Source organism: Betta splendens, chromosome 4 (genome assembly GCF_900634795.4).
Source record: "Betta splendens chromosome 4, fBetSpl5.4, whole genome shotgun sequence".
NCBI lineage: Eukaryota > Metazoa > Chordata > Actinopteri > Anabantiformes > Osphronemidae > Betta > Betta splendens.
Window position 1 is genome coordinate 31,319,104 of NC_040884.2, and position 18,761 is coordinate 31,337,864.

Genomic DNA, 18,761 nt, shown 5'->3' on the forward strand with positions numbered 1-18,761 from the left:
GCATTTCCTCCTTTTTTCACGTTTTTTAAATGTAAATTTTCTCATCCAATGGAGACAGACCTCGTCCTACTCTGAAGCCGGGTCCCCGTTGTCGTCACAGTGGTAGGAAGTCCTCCCTGCAAATTCTTAACCACCACCCCCACAATGATTCCGAATCAAAACTGGACTTCCGCCATTCCCCCCCTCTCACTTAACGTGAACAGACGAACATGGCAGCGCCCAAGTCCTCCCATAGAAATATTTCAGTTCTTAGGTGTTCTAACCAACACCAAAGTCTCTTCACTTCACCAAGGGATCAACAAGTGGGGGCTTTGTGGGTCACTTTTATTTTAAACGGACCGGTGCCAGAAACACTGCCTCAGCATTTATACGTATGTGCATTTCAAACGAGGGTGCGTACAATGCTGGATTTGTTTCACGGCTCCTCCGTCATTCACTCACTGAATTAAGTACATGCTTGATATTTATAATGTTTTAAAATGTTAATTGGTCTGTTTAAAATGTAGTAACCCATGAGTGAGGCAAGTTAGTAGCTAGCTATGCTAACGGCTACAGCCAGTCGACCCAGCCTTTGTCCCCTTCAAATGAGCTTATGTGGGCTCCTGCAGCCACACGACTGTGATTATCGGCATCGAGCAGCGACAGGCAGGGAGCGGTCGGTGTAGCTTTTGGCCTTTTTCTGTAATCTCATACACCTGGGGGGAACAGCTGATAGCTCTCAGCCTTCGAGCGGCGGCAGGGAGGGAGTTCTGGATCTAGCTCAATGTAGTAAGTTTGTGCTTGATACTTGTGATGTCTTAATATGTTAGTTGGTCTTTTTAAACTGTAGTAACCCACATGTGAGACAAGCTAATCGCTAGCGTTGCTAACGGCTACAGTGAGTCAACCGAGCCTCTGTCCCTTTTTAAATGTGCTACTGAGTTGGCGCAATCACACATTTTGCACTTTAGAGCTACAGCTGGTCGATCGCTATAATAATGTTAGTTTCATGTGTTATATTATGTTAGTTAGTGAATGCAATAATGTTAGTTCTCCTTTAAAGGAGACTGATCATACTTTTCATTCTAAAGAATATTGGACTTCAATGTCTCTGTAAGGTCTCTGTAAATTTTCATTCCATAAAACCCTTTAGATCGTCCACACTGCAATGTGTGTTTTTCACTCCCCATCAGTAAAAACTCTGGTTTGTGGGTGTGTCGCAAGCGAAGCTGCTCGCCACACCCCGTGCGGAAGCACACACCTTTTATATTTTTGTTGTTTTTTTTAATTGGCTTCATGGATAAGAGCCACCGCACGGTTAGGATACAATAGGTGGCAGTAGTGCAACATTGAGAATGCAATCCACCGCAGTCCTCCACAGAAGAAGACCCACTACAGGACTGCACAACAATGGCCAGCTGGTTCGTAGCGTAGTAGAACCATGCATCTACGATCCCGAATCTGACCCTGAAGCTGATGAGGAGGCTCTTGAAGTCACCACATTTTGGCTGATGCAAGATGTGTCTCAGTGGTAATGTTGCATTTACTTTAATTTATTTGATTTATGTAATTTGCAAAGCGACTAGCGTTTGCTAATGCTTATGCTAAATGGCCTGTGCAACATCATACACATAAATAAAAGTTTGAGAGCATAGCTGAAATAATATAAATACATTTTACACTGTTTTTGTCTTACTTGTGCTGCTGCTCTGACAATTTTATTAAAATATTAAAAAATGTGCATTAATATTCAGAGCAATCACTACATGACCTACCTGGGAACAAAAAGCATTGGTTCAAATTATATACTTAACTGACGTATTTTTAGTGCTTTTAGTGCAAATCTGACAGTAATATGTCTCTGTATCTGAAGTTGTTACAGGTATCTAGTCTACAGAGGCTTATGAGCTGATGCTGGGGATTCCTGGGGTGAAGAATCTGAGTTGCCATCTCTTCATGCTTGGTTTGTAGATCAAGGCAGAGTTTCTTGATGCATAAAACACTAAAACACTCATTGTATGATGGATGTAGACCACCCGTGGAATAACTCATTTACCATTTGAGTAGAAATGTGTTTTTTGTGTGTGCAATACCCATTAAGAATTTTTTTTATTTGAATTTATATTTACAGATGCTTTTTTATGGCTGGTTCACCTTTATATCTTACCATATTAGAAAGAAAAAAACATGTAATTTCAATACTTTGATTTCCTAAATAAAAGTGTTTTCCCCTCAGAAAAACAGAGTTCAGTGAAATAAGTAATAGTTAAAGCCAACTTTATTGTCAACCAAAAAAATGCACCACTACTCCAAGGCTAGAACGAACTGTTATCTTCACACTCCAATGTGCAATGTATAGGTTACTGAGTTAATTAAGAAGTCTGGGGGTGTCAGGAACGGGAGAGAGAGGACCCAAATGCACAGTGCTGACGCCGTAGACAGATGGTATGCGTAAAAGGGCCTTAATACAGAAATCGTAGTCACAAACAGTCCAGGTCATTCACATATGGGCACAAGGATTGAGGCACAGAGGGAGCAGGCTTAATCAGGTCCAGTAAACAGGCAGGGTTCAGTAACAGAGTACGGTACCGGTCAGGATCAGGCGAGAAACAGCGGTTGGGAACTCGGAACAGGGTCGAAGATGAGGTAAACTGAACAAAGATTGCTGGAAGGTGACGACATGCGTGTGACGATCTGGCCGATAACTGTGGTGACTACTGGTGCTTAAATCCGGGTGGCTGATTATTGATCTGAGACAGGTGTGTGTAATGAGGACTGGGAGTAAAGCGGAAACTAACACGATGAACAGAAACCGGAAGTCCTTCAACATAAAACAGGACAAACGTTTCACTACGAGCCTATTCTGAACATTGTCTTGCATTAGCTTGTTAGACAGTGAACTTTTCGGTGATTAGCTAACGTGTCGAGGCCTGCTAGCTCTGAACCCAGTGTTTAGCTTGGATTCAAACCCACTAAACGGACTGTCTAGCTAACGCGTCAAGGCGGGCTAGCTCCAGGACCAGTACTTGATGCGGCATAAACCCCTCGTCTATTACCGGTCTTATAACAGGCTAACGCCTAGTGTGTAACCTACAGTCTTCCTTCTTTCTAACGATGTCTACAGCGACGACCCCGTCTAAAGGTTCGGAGCCAAGGGCTAAGGAGGCTGCATCCCGCCCGTGTCCTGCGTCATGCAGTTCGTTTTGGGTCGGGACCCTCATCCGATGTGTATAGCCTGCATGGGCGTTAACTACGCACATGCTTCACTAGCTCACCCGCAAGTGTGCCCACATTGTGCGGCGATGCCAGAGAAGACTCTGGATAGAAGGCTGAGAGTAGCGGTGGCTAACAATCAGGACCCGTGCCTGTCAGCTACCACCACTTCGACCACTATGAGCAGCCATCCTCCGCGAGCTAAAAAGAGCTGGGCGGACATGATGGATTTTGAATCACCGCTCATGCCTCCACTGTTCGAGGAGCTCCTCAACCACGAAGAGCATGAACCCGTCCCCGAGGAGGCAGACTGTGATGCCAGGTCTGACCTCCTGGACACAGCCCATCAGTCCAGGCCCCCCAGTGCCTCTGACACTGTTCCCCCAATGGTTAATAATCTGTACAAGGTTTGTAAGCAGGCTGCAGCCAACCTGGGGATCCTATGGCCAGCAGCCCAGAACCAAGAGGGGGCAGAGAGGGACCTGTATGATGGTAAAAGATTTCCACCGGCTCAAGCGCAGTCAAAGCTGCTTTTATCTGCGGTTCCTGCTTGCATGAAAGAGATGAGCCGTTACTGGTCAAGCCCTTTCAAATGCTAATTACCCACCAAGGGGCACTCGAAACTGGAGATGCTGAACATGGCGGAGCTGGGGCTGACCGAACCCCCAGCAGTGGAGCCTTCAGTGGCATACCACCTTCACCCAAACCACCGCACATTGTCAGCCTCTTTTACTGCCCGGCAAGATGGAACGGCTTACCGCGTCTATATTTCAGAGGATGTATAAATATGCAGCTCGGTCAGTGTGCTCTTTAAATGCAGTTACCCTGCTGTCTGCATATCAGGCAGAGATTTTTGAGGAGATGGGACGCCAGCTGGACACAGGGTCTCCAAACCTGTCTCTCTGGGACAAAATCTGCATTGTCAACGACCTCATCTTACGCTCCTCCAGAGGGGCGGTCCAGGGTTCTGGCCGAGTGATGGGGCTGGCAGTGTCAGGGGAGAGGGCCCTCTGGCTAAACCTGTCAGGCCTGAGCAATGCTCAGAAGGCAGATATTATGGATGCCACGTATGATCCATCCAAGGGTCTCTTTGGCCCAGCGTTGGAGAAATTGAGAGAGACCAGCACTCTGAGGAAAGAAGAAGGCGAAGCCTTTAATCTCTGTTTACCACGCAAAGCCATCCTGCGCCCTCCTCAAGCACCCAAGGCGGGCTTTGCTGCTGCAGCCGCGGCAGCCAGGGGAAGACAGGATATGGCCAGGGCAACCAGACAGACCAGTCAGCAGCCCAACCAGCAGACCAGGCCAGTAAACTCCAGGCCTTGGGGTAAACATTCATTTGCAGCGGTGGCTGCAAGAGACCGGTCTTCCCACCCCAGCAAGGTGAAGAAAAAACGGCTCACCTGACGTGCTCTCTCTCCATCAACCCCGCCTCTCCTCCTCTAAAGCGGAGGAAGGTGATAAGGGACTGCAGCCCCTTTGTTAAGATTTTGGGGGCTGCATTTGTTGACAGTTTGCCAGAAGCCCACGTTCAGTCCCCACAGGGGCAGTTAAAACAGGGCTGCAGCACTTTGTCAGTGTCACCAAACACTTCCTGGTTCCACCAGGCAGTCATACTTGGCCAGGCTTTTCAAAACAAAGTAAAGTGTGCATCTCTGCAGCCAGGCTCACAGCCGAGGGCAGAATGCAAAAACAAAACAAAGAGAAAACAATGTCGTGCCCCGCTGTCCCCACACGGGGGCGGCAATGACCTGCAGATGCAGAAGGAGTGTGCGCGACGCGAGCTGATGACGTCATCCACGTGCGACACACACGGCCCTCTGTCTGCGCGGGCCGATAAATGGCGCGCACGCACAATATCCCCGTGGGTAGAAACTACAATTTCTCGGGGTTACAGACTACAATTCGCGGCAAAACCACCCAGGTTCAAGGGGTGTTATTTTCAGTGCTGCGAGGGGATTCTGCTCACGTCTTAGAAGACAAAATAAATTCCCTGTTACACAAACAAGCCATCAGAATGGTGCGTAGAGGCCCACCAGGGTTTTTACTCCCGCTATTTTCTCATCCTAAAGAAGGGCGGGACGTCATTGCGACCCATTCTGGATCTACGTGTGTTAAACAGACACTTACGAAAGTACACGTTCAGAATGTTAACACACAAAAAGCTTTGTCAAGCGATCTGCCCGACAGATTGGTTCGTTACGATCGATCTGTCAGACGCTTATTTTCACATAGCTATCTACCCGCCACACAGGAAATATCTCAGGTTTGCGTATCGAGGCACTGCCTACGAGTATCAAACCATCCCGTTCGACCTCTCACTAGCCCCGAGAGTGTTCAGCAAATGGCGGCATTGAGGATTTTCTCATACATTGACGATTATTTAATATGCTCCCACTCGGAAGAGCAAGCAATACAAGATTCCACCATGGTGCTATCTCATCTTTGCAATCTTGGTTTCAAGATAAACCGGGAGAAGAGCCGTCTTGTGCCGGCCCAACGCACAGAATATTTAGGGCTCAGCATAGACTCTTGGATTTACCGTGTTTCACTAACCAAGGGGAGGATCGTTTCATTTACACAATGCCTCTCCCGTTTTCAACTTGGCGGGGCGTTCGTTCAGACTGTGCCTTTGCCTTCTCGGCCTCATGGCTTCAGTCATCTCCGTGGTACGTTTGGGGCGGTTGTTAATGAAGGAAACACTGTGTCGCGTTACTGCGGCTCTGCCGCAACATCTCAGGCGCCAAGTGAAAGTAACTTGCATGTGATGCATCACTGTCCGGTTGGGGCGCCACATTTGTGGGCAGGACCATAAACGGCGTCTGCAGCCTGAGAATGGCCCAGGCCCAGATAAATGTGTTGGAGCTACAAGTTCTTGGCTCTAAAACATTTTCAGAATTTTCTGCACAGTCATCACGTTTTGGTGAGAGCAGACAACTCCACAGTGGTGGCTTATATCAACCGTCAGAGTGACACTCGCTCCATGCACACAAGTTAGCGCAGAAGATAACTCTGTGGAGCAGCGCCAGGTTTTTGTCCCTTTGTGTGTTGCTTTAGGCGTTAGCATGCCGTTAGGCCTTTGCACTTTAGAGCTACAGCTGTTCGATTGCTACAATAAGAAACTGCAGATGAACGCGGTTAAGGATTTGCAGGGGGAACTTACTGCAATTGTGACGACACCATTGTAATGGTTTCAGGACGAGTTGAGTAGGAGGAGGTCTGTCTCCATTAGATAAAGACTCAAAATGTGAAAAAAGGAGGAAATGCAATTCTACCATGCTCAGTGTGTGTAAATGTGTCCCATAGAGTCTTAGGAACGCACCAAAATGTCAAAAAAGTGGATTTTGCATGATATGACCCCTTTAATGGTATATGTTGACAGCATATCGAGGCTTGCATCCAACGAAAACCTTTTATGAATAGCCCTCAAATTTCTGATCTTCTATTAACATTCAGTTCAAGTTGAATTACTGCACAGCAAACTCTAGGCTTTGAAATGAACTCAGTTCAATTTTGCTATATATGTCCATGTGAGACCACTGAACAAACTGTAGAGCTGAGTTGCAGTAACTTCTATCTCGGAGCAGGTCTGATCTTAATCTGAGTTGAATTTTCTCTGCCATACAGTAATATTTATAACTCAAGTATCACTCTTTATTGGCTCAATGCCTTAGATTGAGTTCACAAAATACGAACAAAACCGGCATGGATATCCCTCTATGTAATCTTTACTTAGAGTATAACAGCATAGTAATGGCTTAATATACCAGTTAAAGCAGCTGCTGTTATGGCAGATAGCCTGGAAAATGTGTACTTTAGCACACCTATCTGGCATTAACTACAAACCAATTTAGAACTGTGTCTATGCCAAAATACCCTGCATTTGGTTGCAGAATTTCTTTACTAGAAACAGGTATATAAACTGACAAAATAGGAACATAGTAGTTCAGAGGTCAGCTCTGTCCTGGGCTGTGCTCAGGTGGGTGACAGAAGGGTCCTGGCAAAGCCAAAATCTATCCTGGTCCTTGACTTTCACCCACTGCAGGACACACTGTATGATCTGGGGAGCAGCTTCAGTGACAGACTGATCCACCCTTGCTGTGGGAGGGAGATCTTTGCTCTTTGCTGCAATTAGACTGTTCAATAAGCACTGTTAACTCACCTACCTGTACACCACACACACTCACTAGAATCAGTGGTAAAACTAGCCATTATAACCAGCTTTAATTATTATATTATATTATTAGCTCTTCATTTTGTTTCTGCAATGAAAGCAGGTGAAGCAATTTCCCTCTGGGAAGTTTTTGAATCTCGAATCGAAGAGGGATCGTTTCCATCTTGGTGAAGAACAGGGAGGTCTGAGGATCACAAATAACAAGACAGAAATCAATAATTATATGCACTTATGTTTGTGTTCCATCTAATTAGGCTACTGTAGCAAGCTGTTTGCTAATCTACAGCATTACAACACGATAGATGGTGACACTTTAATTGATTACAGATAAATATGTCTGCTCTATCCCACTGTTTGGTCTGAGCAGTCAGTCAGTTCAGGTTCATTGACTATTTGAATATTTGTATTTTTGTGTAAACAAAAATATTATATTCACTTTCCTGTGTGTAGATGACAAAACACCTGTTTGTTGGATGGTCAGGAAAGATATCCTCATGATGCTGGACTATATTCACTAAATATATATTCTCAGTTAGCAACTGTATTATTAATCCACCTTTGATCACTTAATTAACAAGTTAATAGTGCTTAACTTCTGTGAAGCAGACGCCCGACTAGTTCTCTGTTGCTGTTGTTGTTGTTTTATGTTTACTTTTATCAACTGCTTGGCACCAGAACAGACCACAACTAGAAAGCCAGTTGAGAAACAGTAATGCTTAAGTTAGCTAACTTTTTCACAGGTACAAAGAAGTAACCTTCACCCATAATGTTAGCTGTGTGTGCGTCTAAACATGAGTATGCAGACACATGTTGTAGCTCCCTCCAAGTTATTCACAGACACAAGGTGTCACAAGGCATAAACAATTGCACCACTATGCATAACCATAAACCAATATATTACTTGGTGTGTCAGTAAGTCTGCTTCATCTAAAGTAAAATGTTTAGCATGGTGAAAGCATTCATTTTCAAAAAATAACACATCCAAACATTTTCTAACAGATCTTAACATAGTAGGAGCCACAAATTTGGAGGAAAAGGTCTAAACAAAACAGCCAAAGCAATCATTTGGTAGGCTAAGCTCACGTTCAAGACGAACGCGATACATTTGTCAGTGAAACAACTGGGGGAATACATGTCATTACCAACCATAATGCTTTCAGATGTACAGCTACTGTATGCTTTTCCGTACTTTTACAGACCTGTAAATGAAAAAACATGAGACGGCGACAGCAGACCGCTCTCTTTCTCTGCTTCAGCCAGACTGAAGTCGAGGACGAGCGGCAGGCCGCTGCGCCTGTCACAGGAAAACGTGTAATCTCGTCATGCCCAAATATTCAATTCAGTGATACCACCGGTATTCTCTTATATATACACATGTACATATACCGTGGCCACACGACTCAGTGCGTCAGACTGCAAGCCTCAATATGCTGTCAACATATTTTAACATTAAATTCGGATGCCCAATCCAAAACTGAAAGAAACAGGACCTAGTGGGACGGAGTCTATTCTTTAAAAAGATGTGGGAAGAACGATCTTTTTAGGACTTTGCAGAGCTGAACAGCTGTTTGGCTACAAAACAAGGCACTTAGGCAAGTTTCAGCTCAGTACAGTATATAAGCTGCGCCATACAGTACAGTACTTAGTTTGGCCTCATTAAATAGTAAGTCTGTCTACCAAACGATGCGTGAGTTAGAGATCCTTGCAAATTCAGTTCACTAAGCATTTAAACAGTTTTAACACAGAGTCTGTTTCGGGTTTCTATCCTAGCACCAACCATGTTTTTCGGTCTCCAGGTAGCTGTAAATGGCAGCAAAGTATAAAGGACCCGTCTCCAAGAAAAAAGCCCTTGTTTCATTGTGGAAAAAACAGACATAAAAGTAAAACAAGTCCCAAGTCCATTGAAAGGCAGCACAGAATCTTGTGCGTTTCTGTGTGTCTCTGTGACAGAATGGAAGGCCTGTCTGCTTGTATTCAATGCATGTAAATTAATGTGCTCGGCCACAGAGCGGGGGAAGCTGCTTCTCTCAAGCAGTGGAATGGGCCACCGTTGAGGATTCATGTCTCCATGAAAGAGGGTTTGGATCCGTCATAGGATGAGTAACACTGCAGGACACACTTGGTGCTAAGGTGGGCTTGAACCTGAAGCTCATTTACTGTAAGATGTTGGCTAAAGTGTGTCAGTCTCTTGACCTACCTTTGCGAAGTCCTTCGAGGAAAGAAAAATACTGGGACTCCTAGTTATAAAAGATGGATGATGCTACCACAGAGTCATAAAAGGTCTTTAGGAGGTCTTGATAGTAGATATATTATGAGAACCACATACAATCTATGAAGAGAACTAGATAAAACATAGACTGACAAAACTTTATAAAAAAAGTAACACGATTAAATAAAACATTAATTTAAATAATTATTTACATCTAAATAAAGTCTGGGTAATAATGTATGTTGAAGACAATCTGTCATTTTATCATTAAGATTTTTTTTATTTCAAGTAAGTTTTTTGCCTTTTTACAACCATTAGCATTAAATGTTGTTTCAACGTATTATCATCATAACAAAAACAACTGACATTATTACTTTTATTATTTTCACCATATGTCAACATTGATTAATAGGAATTTTGTCAGCCTTTTTATACCTTTTTAATGTTATTTCAACTTTTTATCGAAATCATGAAAACAACCGAAATTTTGCAACCATATGTCGAAGTTCATTGATTTTGTCAACCTTTTACAACGGTTAGACGGTAAACATTGTTTCAAAGTTTTATCAATGTCACGAAAACAATTGACATTATTTCCACCATATGTCAACATTGATTTATAAACATTCTATTAACTTCTAAAACTGCTAGTATTAAGCATTGTTTCAATGTTTCGTCAACGTCACGAAAACAACTGACATTATGTTAACCATATGTCAATGTTGATTTATAGGGATTTATTAGGCATTTTTACAACTGTTAGCGTTAAACGTTATTTCAAGGCTACATGTACATGAACGGTACAAAAACAACTGACATTATTTCAACCATATGTCAACGCTGATTTATCAGTATTTTGTTAACCTTTTTAAAACTATTATCATTAACGTTTCAACATTACATCAACATCACATCGACAACTGACATTATTTGAAGCTTATTTTAACATTGAAGGTCGGTTGTGTGCCTGCTAGGATATCTTTTAACTTCTTCAACCCATTTTTCTTCTCAAAAATGGCATAGCTACATTCAAACAAGATTGACATGACTGGCCTTGCACCGTTATAATGTGAACTCAACTTCTAAATGCAGCTTGTTCTTGTTGGCCTTACAGTTCAAGTTTGTTGGGGAACACAACAACAACAACAACAACATTATGTTACAGTTCATCCTTGTCTTTGGCTCAATCTTCTTTGTTTGTGTTACGTCACTTCCTGTTTGTTCCCTGTGTTCGGTAATTATTACTATTACTACTATTACTGTAGCCTCAGCTCCTTTATTTTCCTCACTTTCCCTTGTTCTATTCACTTACATGCCACCGCTGTGCTACATGTACAGTACCCCACTTGATTCTGCCTGTGCTCTGAAGCTGCCTGTTTTTGTTCTTCTGTCTCCTGCTGTTTGTTCTTCTCAACCGGTTGAGGCAGATGGTTGTGTGTGTGAAGAGAAGAGAAAGAGATGATCACTACAACTACAGAGTATATGAGGTAGGAAAATAGAGGGTGACAAACATAGCAAACACTTGTAAGGTAAGATGGCAGCTACAGTATATCTGTATGTGTCACTAGGTGAGAGCTGTGTGACTGCTCACTGCAGAACCAAACAAACAAGAACAAACCAACGATTGTGCTCATCACAGCACAAGCATTGTCTAAGCTATTGCTCTGACTGTAGTGCCTCTTGCTGGTGTGTAAAATTGGAGGTGATGCATTCCAAGCCACTGGATTATGGGGTGCCGAATGTAAAAGGAGCACCTATAACTAGTTTTCTCACATTTAACTAATTGACACAACATGTTTTCTCACATTTAGCTAAATGGGCAAAAGTCTAAATGTAAATGTTAAATATAAATGTTAAATATAAATGTTAAATGTAAATGTTAAATGTTAAATGTAATTGTTAAATGTTAAATGTAAATGGTAAATGTAAATGTTAAATGTAAATGTTTAATGATCGAACTGAATATTTAAATAGACTCCACCCCCTATTATCCTAGATCAGTGACGCGGACTCAAACACGTCAAACAGTACACATAGCTCCGCCCACATCTGACTCTGGATCGATGCACGAAAATACTAGAGAGAAGCCTGAAGTCGAAGCCATCATGACCGCCAGCTCCGACTCCCTCCCGTTGGGGGAGATTGAACGGGCTGTAAGGGCAGGTGTGCGGGCTGAGGCTCCGCTTCAAACTGCCGTTCTGTCGTAAACACCATTAATGGGGAGTTAAGTAGGTTTGAATAGAATATTTCTGTGGCGCCCGGTGGAGAATTAGTTGGCTAACTATACTAGCTAGCCGACGTTATGTCCAGGCTAAAAACAAAAGTTTCCAGATCAGATGTGGGCGGGGTTTGCGCGCACTGTTGGAGGTGATTGAGTTCGCGTCTCTGATATTAGACCAGCACTGTTTGAGGGTAGGGGTGGAGTCTACTTGCACATTCATTGAATATTCAGTCTACACTCGGCGAACATTTAACATTTACATTTAACATTTAACATTTACATTTAAAATTTACATTTAACAATTAACATTTACATTTAACATTTACATTTAGACTTTTGCACATTTAACTAAATGTGAGAAAACATGTTGTGTCATTTAGTTAAATGTGAGAAAACTAGTTATAAGTGCTCCTTTTACATTCGGCACCCCATACTGGATGTTATTATAGCTTGCAGACAGTCCTCTGTCCACCGAGGTTCACATATATATTATATATAAGACACCAAACACAAAATAAACACACACACACAGTTTGTAGTACAGTCGTCTCATACATATATTTCACATCAGATTTGTGTCTGAGACATGCTTCCATCTTTCTGCCACCTTTCAGTGAAGCATATTTCTAAAGGCTTCTCACTTGCTGTGGCGGGTGTGGCCAACCACTGTGGTGAGGTGCCCATTGCAGCACACTGCACTGGTAACCTGCCTAAAGTGAAGCTGCTTTGCAGGTTGTGTTCACCACAAGGACACCTCTGATGGTTGTGTTGTTTTCATTATGATACTTAAACGTCTTTATCTTCCTCTGTTTTCAGAGCTCATATATCTGAACTTACACAGGGCTGTGTTGCTACTGCTCCCACTGCGATGGTGGCTAGAGGTAGAGGTGTGACCCACTGTATGATTTAGACCTACACATAAATACACATAAATAACAAATATGTCTTTTGGTTCCCAGTTCAATACAAGTACAAGTACAAGTACAAGTACAGTACACACACACACACACACACACACACACACACACACACACACACACACACACACGCACACACACACAGGAGCTGTAAGTAAGGAAAGAAGCATACCCTGCTGTACTAAATCATTTTGCTCTCCCACACTTTGCAGCGATGAGCTGTGTCCAGTTCTTGATCTCCTGTTACATCATGTGCGCTTTTAGTCTGATGATGGGGCCTTACCTCATAGTATAGTACCGGTTCACTCCTTCTGTGCTCAGAGGATAGGGAAGGAAGTGTTATGTACACAGAACAAACTAGATTCGAATTGCGCTTACCATGAGCCGGACTCAAAACTGGAGTGGAGGACTCAAATGCAACGACCCCAGGACAAAAACATAGATGCAATAGTTTTATTAATAAAACACAATAAAGGTTAGTAAACTCAGAGCACTGCTACAAGCAGGATAAGACAACTAGAAATAAGAGAAGTAATACACCAAAATGACTAAACTCAAAATCACTGCCGTACAGGAAAACTAGTTAAAACATGCAACAAACACAAGGACAACGCAAGGACTAGACAAACCTTGACTGGAGACAGGACAGGCACAAGATGGCAACTCTAAACAGAGGTAACATCATCATCCATGTAACACCAACAATGAACCAAGAAGGACTGTGCACAAACTGAGAACTTAAATACTAACTGAGACAGATGACACTAATCAAACTAATCACATGAAGCAACATACCAGTAAATGAAAAGACAAAGGACCAACCAAGAGGGTACTAATACCAAGTGTGCCGGAGTAACCTCTGGCGTCACGGAAGCTGACTCGCAGCAGGAAGTGGTGGACAGCATAGATCAAATAGCTTACATGTAACAGTACTCACTGGTTACAAATTAATTAAAGCCAGACTTAGGGAGGGAGGGAGCTGACTTCATAACCTAAGGTTACACTGCACAGAGCTGGACTCGCCCAGGGACAGCTGGGACTGACCACACGTGAATGAGTGATGGTTGCCTGTGCTGACCTCCTTAAGTTTATGTCTTTAAGAAAACTAGTGGGAAAGTTGTGTGGGAGGCAGACATTGATAACCCCAGTGGGTGAGAGTCCTGGTCCAGGATGGATTTTAGTGTTAGTGTGAGTTTAGCCAGGACCCTTCTCTCACCCACCTCCTTCACCGTGTCCAGGACAGACCTGGACTTTTTGATAATCCTGTCCAGTCTCTTCCTGTCCCTCTTGTGATGCTGCTGCTCCAGCAGACCACACAGTACAGGATGGCTGATACAGATGGAGCGGCAAATTTTCGTTGCCTCGTTGCTGCAGGATTTCACACTGATCTTGTCATGACATTAGCATGACTTAGGTACCATTCCACCAAGCCCCCCTACATCAGTCATGACCCCCCACTGTGATGTACTTAATGTGTAGCTGCCTTGTTAACGCCCCCTAAACCTTTTTTAAGAAATGACCTGCAATTGCACATTCATGCACCAGGTGGAGCAGTGACGTGTAATCCAGGCCCACGGGCAGATTAGAAGTGCATGAGGTTTGTGGACTATATATATATATATATATATATAAAGCATATATATATATGAGAGAGCGAGAGAGAGAGAGAACAGAAATGAACGTCTTAATTGTAAAGTAGTTTATAACTGAATATAAAGTTATTTATGTCTAAGCAAGTAGAAAATTACAGGTGTTATGAATACAATGCCCTTTAGTCAAACATTCAGTCAACATCCACATGGATATTTTATTTTTTTAAATTATACTGTATTGTATGTATTACTGTAGTGTAATGTTTAGCTCTAAATTTACTGGCATTTTTTGACAACTGACAAAGACCAAAAGCTTCCTTAGTCTGAGGGAAGTTCCATATCATCCTCCAGTTTGGCTTCACTTCACACTTGCAAAGAAGTGACTCGTTACGTGAACAAAAGACACAAAAGTGAGTAGGTGTGATGAACCCTCCCCCAAGAAGGACACCAGACTGAAAGAGTTGACATGACTCAACTTCCACACAACTTCACCTGAGCCATAAAAACCAGATATATTTGTAAACTGCTTAAAAAGGAAATTCTTCATGGATCCGTAACTTTAAAGGTTCCACTCAAATCAAGGCTCTGTTAACATAATGCTGTATGAAGGAATTTAGTGTCTGACCATACAGTAGGTCTCCCTCAGAGGACCAACAGCCTAGTGGTTAAGGCACAGAAGCTCCCAGCTAGAGACTCCTGGTGTAAACTTGCCTCTGGTGTCTTTTGTTTACCACACAAATTCAAGTGACACAAAATGCAGAGGTCTGCATAGATATATGTGTTATGAGTTATGCCAGCTGATATTCTTTTAGTTCTGTGTCATTTCAGTCACCTTTTACTGCCAAATGTCACCGCAATCGGCTGATTGTGACTGCTCAATAATTTTCAAGTTAACTTACAGACTTTTCTTAAAGCAGAAACATTACCAAAAGTGCAGGAACCTTCAGTCTGAGTAAAGTTAGGCACTATCCTCTATTTACAATAGGCGTCACTTCACACCTGTAAAGAACTGGCTCATCAGTTGAACAAAGGACCGTAAGAAGGTGTGAAGACCATGTCCCCCATGAAGGACATATAATGTAGAAGCTCCTTGAGAAACATTTCTGCTCTAAAAGAATGTAGCGACCCAACTTTCAGACAACCTGGTTTAGAAAATGGTCAAATGAACTGGATGTTTATAAAATGTATAAATAAAACTTGTTAAAAAGTAAGTGTTAAGTCTATGGCTTTAGGATATAAAAGTTTCTTATTTTAAACCACCAACTAACAAAAACTGTTTATTTAAAAACTGTGGGTGAGAAGTTGTGTGCTTTAACCACTAGGCTCTTATAAGTGATGGATGGATGAAGTAGTTTACAAATGTATCTGGTTACATCACATCAGGTAACAGCACTGCAGGGCTCTGGTGCTTTGGGGAGAAGGGGGTGGTGTGAAACCAGTCTAACTAGTGCTGTGGATTGGTCGTTCTGTCTGAAAAGAGGCTCTCTATTGTTATGTTCATCTAAGCTTGATTAGAACATTGAAATGTTCTTTTTTTAATTTAAAACAGATTCTGAAGCAGGCAGACTGACACACACTACATTCAAGTGAATATGAATAATATATAGAATGAGAATTTAATTTTTCTAATTTCATTAGGTACTTTTGTGAAGTCCAACTGAACCCAATACAGCCAGTAACTGATAAACCTCCAGAAGGTAGTTTGGCAGCTGTGGCAGCGTGAGCTGCCGATGCTTATCTATGATTAAAAAAGAGTTAGTACAACATTCAATTCTGACATGAAGTCCACTTTTCAAGTTTTCTCAACTTTTTAGTTGACTGTTTAGACAGACTATTGTCTGTCTGTCTGTCTGTTTGTCTGTCTGCCCTAGTAAACAGTGTAGAACTGACATTATCAGATCTATGTCCTGTTCTCAGAACTGTGCCTATACTTGCTGTTTGACCCTAACTCTACAGGTCAGATACTAAAGCTCCACCTTTTGGTTTTACCCTGGAATTGCGTCTTCGGTGCTAAAATAGGGGTGGCCTCATTAACATTTTTAACACTTTCCCCAGACAGACCAAGGAGGGGGGCTGCTGACAGTCGGCTGATGAGGGTGTGATAAGTGTGTGATCAGCGTCAGAAAGGTGACTGACAGTCGACTGAAATCAGCGAAAATGAACCGCTCCATCTGTACCACCACCACCACAGAGTCTCCTCAGCAGGTAAAGTCTGCTCTGACCCTTCCTGTACAGTGCATCCGTGTTGTGAGTCCAGTTTATTCTTCAGATGCACACCCAGGTACTTATAAGAGTCTCTCTCAATGTCTGTTCCATTGATGTGCATAAAAGTGTGGAATAACAGCAGACTGCCCTCTGCGAAAATCCATCACCATCTCTTTTGTTCTCCCTGCGGTCATCAGGAGGTGGTTCCGCTGACACCAGTCCACAAAGTCCTGAGTGAGTCCTCTGTATTCTTCATCGTGATCAGGCTGACAATTGCAGAGTCATTAGAGAACTTCTGCAGAACACAGCTGTACATGTTGTGCCTGAAGTCTGACGTATAGAGGGAGAGAATGATTGATTGGTGGTGTAAATGTTAATGGCTGCATAGGGAGGGAGAACCAAATGTTAACCTGTTTTTTTGGTGAGGGATTCTGGTTGTCAAGGCAACTGAGGGGGAAACCCACACAGCTGCTGTCCAGCTAGTGTTACATGTCATGTGAGGGAACTGTGGTGTTCAATGCCGCATTTCATAAGTTTCTACAGAGTTCTTAGTGACATGTTGGTGTAAGTGACTTTAACTTCAATTAAATGCTTGTTGTACAGTTATTAATTATGTTATGACACTTTTACAAAAGGATGATTTAATGACAAGAGTTTATGTCTAGAAGCTTTATGGTGTCATTATATCATGACATAGGTATTTTAGGGCCTTTTCCTTGACAATTATATGACATTATTGCAGCGTTTAGAGGGTCTGGAGAGGGTCTGGATATTACTGGTGTAATATCAGGGTTGTTGCTTCTGAAAGGCTCCTGAGGTATTAGGAGAGACCAGTGGCAGTCGCTGTAGAACAACAGGCTGGGTTTCATAATATGAAAGGCCCAGTGCAGCCTTTACCTCAAACCAGATGTCCTGAAACTCTCTAGTACCGCTGACACGGTACCAATCCCTTTCCTCCAGCTCTTCATTACTTCTCTCACATTCCCAAATTACAGAAAATACAGAGTAGGGTTAAATTGTTAAACTGACATTGGACACATTTCTTTAAGCTTACTCAGATAGTTTGTACTTTTATCTTTTTTTCTTACTTTTTCTTTAGCTTCAGTTTTTATACTGAAGAAAAATCCCAATTTAAACGTTACTCAGTCCGCCCTTCTCTTGTCATTTGGTTCTGTCGGTATAAGAGCTATAGCTTCAGGTCATAGAGATGTTTTAATTTAAACATGCTCTAAGTCCCATGACCCCTACATACCTGTAGGTGAGGACAGAGTGGGGGAGAGAGAAAAAGAGAGAGAGAGGGAGAAGCTCAACTACTGGAAGGAAAGAGACAAGGTTAGTTAAACAATGATGGGAGGTTATTGGATAAAAGAGATAGAAGTAAACAAAGCTCAGTGTATAAATGAATTCCCCCAGCAGTCTATGTCTATTGCATCTTAACGCGTTAGCTCGCATGGTGCTGCCACAGAGCCTGAGCTGTGAACGATGAATTAGTGATGGGAAGTTCCATTCTTTCAACTGACTCGGATCTCGTTCAGTAAAATGAACGAATCATTTCAAGTCAATCGTTCATTTCGTTTATTTACAGCAGGTGGCCCTGTGGGTGTTGTAATAATGGCCGCGATTCTCAAACACTACAACTGACCACTAGCAATGCAAACCATGTGAAAACCTAGCAAATTTGCACCACATTAACGTGACTTATGTCCTGCATCTTGCCGGCCATTGTTATTTAACAGTGCGACAGTTGCTTGGTAGCGGTAGGAACGCACTGGAGCACTTGCTGCGCGCTACAGAGCCTGCGCGGCGCAAGTGAACGAACGAACGATCCATAAGGACGAGTCCCAATGTATGTTGGTTTTTAGGTGACAAATAAATGAAAGTCAGAAATCAGACTTCATTAATCTCCTTGTTTATCAGTCCACACAGCCCCGTAGCTGAGCCACAGCTGTCACGTGACAAAAGAACGCATGTTCCGTAAGGATCCATAGGAACGAATCAGGAACAAACTGGAGCGCCTGCTGCGCTACAGAGCCTGCGTGGCTCGGCTGTCACGTGACAAAAGAACAACTCATTGAGTAAGGACGCTCAGAAAATCATTTCTGTTTCCTGTCCTGCTCACTGCGCTTAAGCAGCTGCTGCCATGTGGCGAGAGAAGGTACTGCATGGAACTGAAGGATTCGTTCACTTAGAGGACTTGTTCCTCCCGAGTCATATAAAAGATTAGTTCATATTTAATGAATTGTTCACGAACAAC

The 18,761-nt window shown here is 42.8% G+C and overlaps 1 long non-coding RNA gene across 1 annotated transcript; it reads left to right on the plus strand.

Moving 5' to 3' along the window:
• The first annotated feature begins 305 nt into the window (after positions 1 to 305).
• On the plus strand, positions 306 to 17,409 carry LOC129604045 (uncharacterized). The gene is made up of 4 exons (XR_008694583.1): positions 306 to 1,510; positions 1,853 to 1,942; positions 16,358 to 16,507; positions 16,634 to 17,409. It is a non-coding gene; the product is annotated as an uncharacterized LOC129604045 (long non-coding RNA).
• Positions 17,410 to 18,761: the final 1,352 nt, after the last annotated feature.